Here is a 6,000-nt window from a genome sequence, read left to right as displayed (position 1 = left end):
AAAAATAACAAATAAATAAATAAAAATAACATAAAAATAACAACAAATGTTAACTTTCACTGAATGCCTAATATATTCTAGGCAGTGTTCTAGAAGCTTAACATGTAACTGACCCAATGTCTTGGTTTGCTTGCTAAACTTGCAGTGGTAAAACTGTAAAGATCCCAGGGCAACTGGGATAGTTGGCCACCCTGTCACATCATTAATTCCAAGCGATCTGTAGAGTAATTTACAGCCATTAAATAATAAAACATTGGGACTTATGAAAATATTGTCCTCAAATAGTAAGAGTACTGAAAAAATTTCATTAGCTGTCCTAAGTACTGCTGAGTCCCCAGGTCTTCACTAAATTCCTTTCAGGGCAGCAAGTTCTTTAAAGGTGCTATTTAAACGACAAAATCTGTATTTTCTCAAACTGTACAATAGGCCAGGATTGCAGAGCACTAAGTTTACTTCTTTACTTGGGAACAGAGTTGCTATTTGTTGAGGTTTCTCAGGGTATTACAGATATTGTCTCATTTAATTCTGACAACAAACTTTTGGAGTAGAAATTACTATTCCCATTTATAGATGAAGAAATTGAGGCTCAAGAGAGTAAAATAATGTACTTTAAGTCACAAATAAGTGACGAGCCCATGAACTATGCCATTGCATTGCCTTTGCCCCTTCTGAGGATATAAAAAGCTGTCTCTCAAAGCATAGAGAGAGCTGATGTGAAGAGGATGTGTCTAATGCATATGTGCCGGGATCTTTCCAACCAGAATCCCACCTCCAGGCTTCCCCAGGTGAAGGGAAGATATCGATTATTCTCTGTGGTCCCTCACTCAATGGTGGCATGCATTAGGTTCTCCCAAGGACGCTCTTGCTTTCTGCTCTGGAAGCAGTGTTTTACAGCAGGCGTGGAAGCTTGGGGTAGGAGGTAGGGATCTCAGCTTCTACTCCATCAGACGACTCCAATTTCCATGAATGTCTGAGGGGAGATGAAATGTCTCAGCACCCTCTTGCCTACAAATTCCCTTTGAAGATCTCCCTCTAATTAATTTACAGTCTTTGCTTTCAGAAGTGCTTGAAGGTTACAGTCACTGGATCAGTAAGCCTCCTTCTGAGCAAGTCCTCTGGGGATATGACACTCCACATATAGAAAATGTGGTGCAGCAGCCATAAAAATGAGCCACTCAGATCCTCTGCTGTGGGGAGGCTGTTTGACTGACAGCCCCAGCTGCTGTGCTGTGCTCTGAATCTATTGCTGCGTTTATGCTGGAGCCACACTTCCCACAGATCGCTTCCAGCCGATGACAGACTGTGAGGGAGATGCTAAGACAGGCTTGTTCCTACCAAATGGAGAACTTTCCTGAAGAGTGCTTTTTGCCTCTAGAACTTCGCACTGGCCGTCTTCAAACCTTAGACTTTTGCTGTAGTCTGAGAATCTTCCTGCCCAACTTTCCTTTCTTCCCTCTCTCCTTCACTGGGGTCAGACCTGAATTGCATTCTCAAGGTTCCTGTCTCCATTAGTGCCCTCCCCTTTTCCCTAATGGGCATTTTCCTCATTTCCCTTTCACATCTACACCTGTCTTGGTGTTTGCTTCTTAGAGAATCTAAACGAACACATGTTTGTGCTTAATACGTACTGTCTTCAGTTTTGAAGACTTAGCCCAAATTTTCATTTGAAACAACAGAAAAAAATCCATTTAATATCGTGCTATATATGCCATGGGTTCAAATTTTAGATTGTTTGATTTAGTGCCAGGTATCTGAAACTCAAACTTTTTTGGGGGGAGCAGGTAGATTTGAATCAACAGAATATTTGAAGAACAATCATTTTAGTAGAGATTCCTGGGATAATTTCCCAAGTTTCTAGCTCAGTTTACTTGTATAAATGGAAACCCAACCATAAAGGAAACAGAACAGAAATAGAGGAAGATTGATTTGGGACTCTGAGGCCAGATATGCGGCTCCTAATTTATCTCTTTCTCTTACTAATGATTTTTTTAAAAGATTTTATTTATTTGACAGAGAGAGGGAGACAGCGAGAGAGGGAACACAAGCAGGGGGAGTGGGAGAGGGAGAAACAGGCTCCCAGCAGAGCAGGGAGCCCGATGCAGGGCTGGATCCCAGGACCCTGGGATCATGACCTGAGCTGAAGGCAGACGCTTAACGGCTGAGCCACCCAGGCACCCCACTAATGATGGTCTTGAATACAACCCTTCATCTACGCTTCCTTCATCTGAAAATGTAAAATTAGTCATTACACCCAAGAAAAAAGTATTATTACTCCCATTTTGCAGATGATAAAACTAAGGCTGAGAGAGAAGAATTTAATTTGCCTAAGTTAAGCCAGCTTGGAAACAATGGAATCAAGATTTGGATAGGAAGGTCAGTGGCTACAGCCGTTGGTTTTTTCATCTAGTTAAAACCACATCCAGTGAGCTTTAAGGTGTTTCCAATTATCAACTTTATGGATTTATACACTGAAATTAAAAGATAACACTTTGTCTGAATTCATATTTTAACTGTGCATGGATTTTGTGTTAGCGAACAGCACTACCTTATTGGGCGATTTTGGTTTATTTTTCATTGGCTGCTTTACTGAGCCTCATCAAATGTATTTGCTTTGCAGAGCTGCAGTGGATTAATTCTGAATAAGTAATTTGGAAATGTTTTTATTCATTTCTGTGGAAACCATCTATTTGGATTTTCATATATCAAGATCATAGAGATTTGTCCCAGTCCAATTGCAATCTTAGTTACAGCAGTGCCGGCTTACATATTAAGGGCATAGTTTTGCTCTGATGGCACTTCAGAAATCTGTAATTGGTGTGGAACACTGACACTAACAGAATGTGTCTTATGAGGTCCTATGAGTTAGGCTTCTGCAGATTAATGGAATCTTTCTTGATGGAACAAGCCCTTTGGAATTTATTAACACTATCTGCCTCTCCCATTAACTACTCACTTCTCACACAATTCATTTGGTCTGCCTCTCCTGGCATTTTGGAGTCAAACCTGAATTTGAGAATCTAACTGGTGTCTGAGGTAATGTATACCAGACATATTCCTTGACTTTTTACCCCCTGACAGAGCTTTTTTTTTTGGTTTTGTTTTCGTTTGGGGATGAGTAAAACTTCTTTATATATTTCCTTTCTACAGAGTAAGATTCTTTTTATTCTTGGAATATGTCAGCCTCCTTTATCTTTACTTTATGCCCTCCAACTGCACCCCCAGTTTTAGGATTTTGGGGGGACATAGTACCTTTTTATCCTAAACATTACTGAGATGGCTGTGTTTGTGTATGGGTACATGTTGGAGGACACACAGTGCAGACCTCCTGGAGACTAGGAACCATGTTTAAAGAAACAGTGCTGTGGCGATGGTTTAAAGATCTAAGAGTCATGTTAGAAATTTAAGCCACAGATATAAATTCTGGGAGAGCTTATAATAAACATCCAAGATCACCTTACTCTGTCTCCCTCCCTGTTTATCTATTATCTATCTTTTTTCTGTCTCCTTCTTTCTTTCATATTAAATTATTTTTTGTACAAAATCATTTCTTAAAACACTGATTAATTACAACTGATTAATAATATGTAAAACAACATCTAATGTGCCAAATATTACCAACCCAGAGGTGCTAAGCTTGCCCATTTTGATGAACTTTTAAAATTCTGCTTATGTTTATATTATACCTAGTGGTATTATAGCTACATCAGCTTTCTTTTGGCATATTCTTACATTTAAATTTTGTCTCCTGTAAGCATCATACAATGAGTTTTTAAAAACCAGTCTGACAATCTTATTCTTTTACTTAGAGTATTTAGTCCATTTATCTTTAATGAAATTACTGATATATTTGGTTTTATATCTCCCATAATATTATTTGCTTTTTATTTGGTCTGCTTTGTATCCTCTTTTCTCTCCTTTCTTGCTTTTTCTTGAATTAAGTATTTTCATTATACCATTTTTCTCCTATTCATTTGTTAATTTTATGTTTTTATTATTCTTTTGATGGTTAACCCAGAGACCACAACACATCGCCTTGACTTATTACAAATTATTATTTTACCTCTTCCCTAATACTGCTAGAAACTTAGAACATTTGAACTCTATTTACCATTCCTTCTTGTCTTTTGAATTATTCTTGTTATAGAATTTAGTTATCTATATATTTTAAATTTCACAAGAATTTGCAATTATTTTGTATGGTCAATATTCATTTATAGTTTCCCACATATTTTATTCTTTCATATGTATGTATACTTTTTTCTTCTTATTTTTTTCTTTCTGTGCCTCATTTGGATATTTTCTATTAATCTTTCTTTCAGTTTACCAATCTTGTGTTCTGCTCTATCTAATTTGTTGTTAACTCCATTCACTGAGTTAATCTAAGATACTGTATTTTTTTTCTTTTTAGTTTTAGAATAGCTATTTGATTCTTTTAAAATTCAGATTTTAATTCTTTGGAGAATTTTCCATCCTTTCATTTATTTTTCTACTTTTCCTACATTTTATTTGATATATTGATAATAGGTATTTATTTGCTAACTCAAAAATCTAGATCAGTAGTGTGTTTGTTTTCTCTTTTTGTTCTGTTGATTATAGGTCATATGGTCTTGTATTTTTTCTCCTGTCTAGTAATTTTTGGCTGAATGCATGGTTTTGTGTATAAAAGAACTATAGAGGCTCAATATAATTTTATCTTCCATTAGGAAACTTTTCGTCCTCTGTTATTCAGATAGAGTGAGGAGGTGATTAACTCAATTCATTCAGGGATTGAGCTTGGTTGGGGATCATTTCAGGATATCTTAGTCTACCCTTGGTTTGTTCCTATTCCTAGGGCAGTCTCTCCCAGGTTCTTGGCTGAGAGTCTGGTCTTTGTAACCTCAGGCTGAAGTCTGAAGAAGATTCAGCTCTCCCCTCCAGTGGCTTTCAGCTTAATTTTTTATCTTCTTAACTTGTACAACTTTAAAAACACAAATGTCTTAAGGGAATGAGGACTCATATATTTGAAACAGTTCTCTTTACCTGGCAAAGCTTTAATTCCTAAGCACTGTGAAATTATGGGTACTTTCTCCTGCCTTCTAGAAGTTTTTGACCTAGTTCCCCATTCTCCTGAACAACACCAGAATTTCAAATGTTTCCTTTCAGGGAAAATTGGTTGTGTGTTTAGGATTCCTCAAGTTTTCATTTTGTCACTCTAGTTCTGGATGACAGCTAAAAGTTTGCTGGTTTTTGTTTCCCACAGCACAGATTCTCTGCCTGGGCCAAGGGTGATCAACTTGTGGCCAGGACTTGAAAATGTCCCCAGAGAAAAAAATTACCGGCCATCATCAGCTCACTTCAGAACACTGTTCCCTTCTTTGGGACTTTAGTTCATTTAGTCCCAATTGTTTTTGTGTTCTTTGATGCCTTGCAAAATATTTTTAAAAATTAACTTATTCACTTTTTGTTAGTTGCCACAGTGAACACCTTTTTTTTTTTTTTGGTAATTTTTATTTTGTTATATTAGTCACCATACAGTACATCCCCAGTTTTTGATGCAATGTTCCATGATTCATTATTTGCGCACAGTGAACATCTTAGCCTGCTCTGGATTACTTCATTCTATCTAAACATGAAAAGTTCTTGTCCTCACACTTCTTCATCTTCTTCATCATTATGCCACCATTCTGTACTCGACTCTGGAGATGATTATAATATCTTTTATCTAGCAGTTTTCCGTATGAAACCAACTTAGTTGTTATTTACTGTATTTTCAAGAATTACCTTTCAAACATTAATTGAAAAGAAAAAATTCGATTTATTTTCTACTTGTTCTTTAAGACTGACTTTATATACTCCCTCTGCCCTATCCTTCTCTGATACCCTTGGTTGGACATAAACTCTTCCTTCCAGGAACTCCCACATCACCTTACTCATATGTCTTTATTGCACATATACTTTGCATTATAGTTACCTGTATTTATATTCTTTATAGGGCACATCACAGAGCTTTGTCCACAGTGA

This window comes from Ursus maritimus, unplaced genomic scaffold, assembly GCF_017311325.1.
Source record: "Ursus maritimus isolate PB19 unplaced genomic scaffold, ASM1731132v1 scaffold_18, whole genome shotgun sequence".
Lineage (NCBI taxonomy): Eukaryota > Metazoa > Chordata > Mammalia > Carnivora > Ursidae > Ursus > Ursus maritimus.
Note: the sequence above shows the minus strand (reverse complement) of the source record.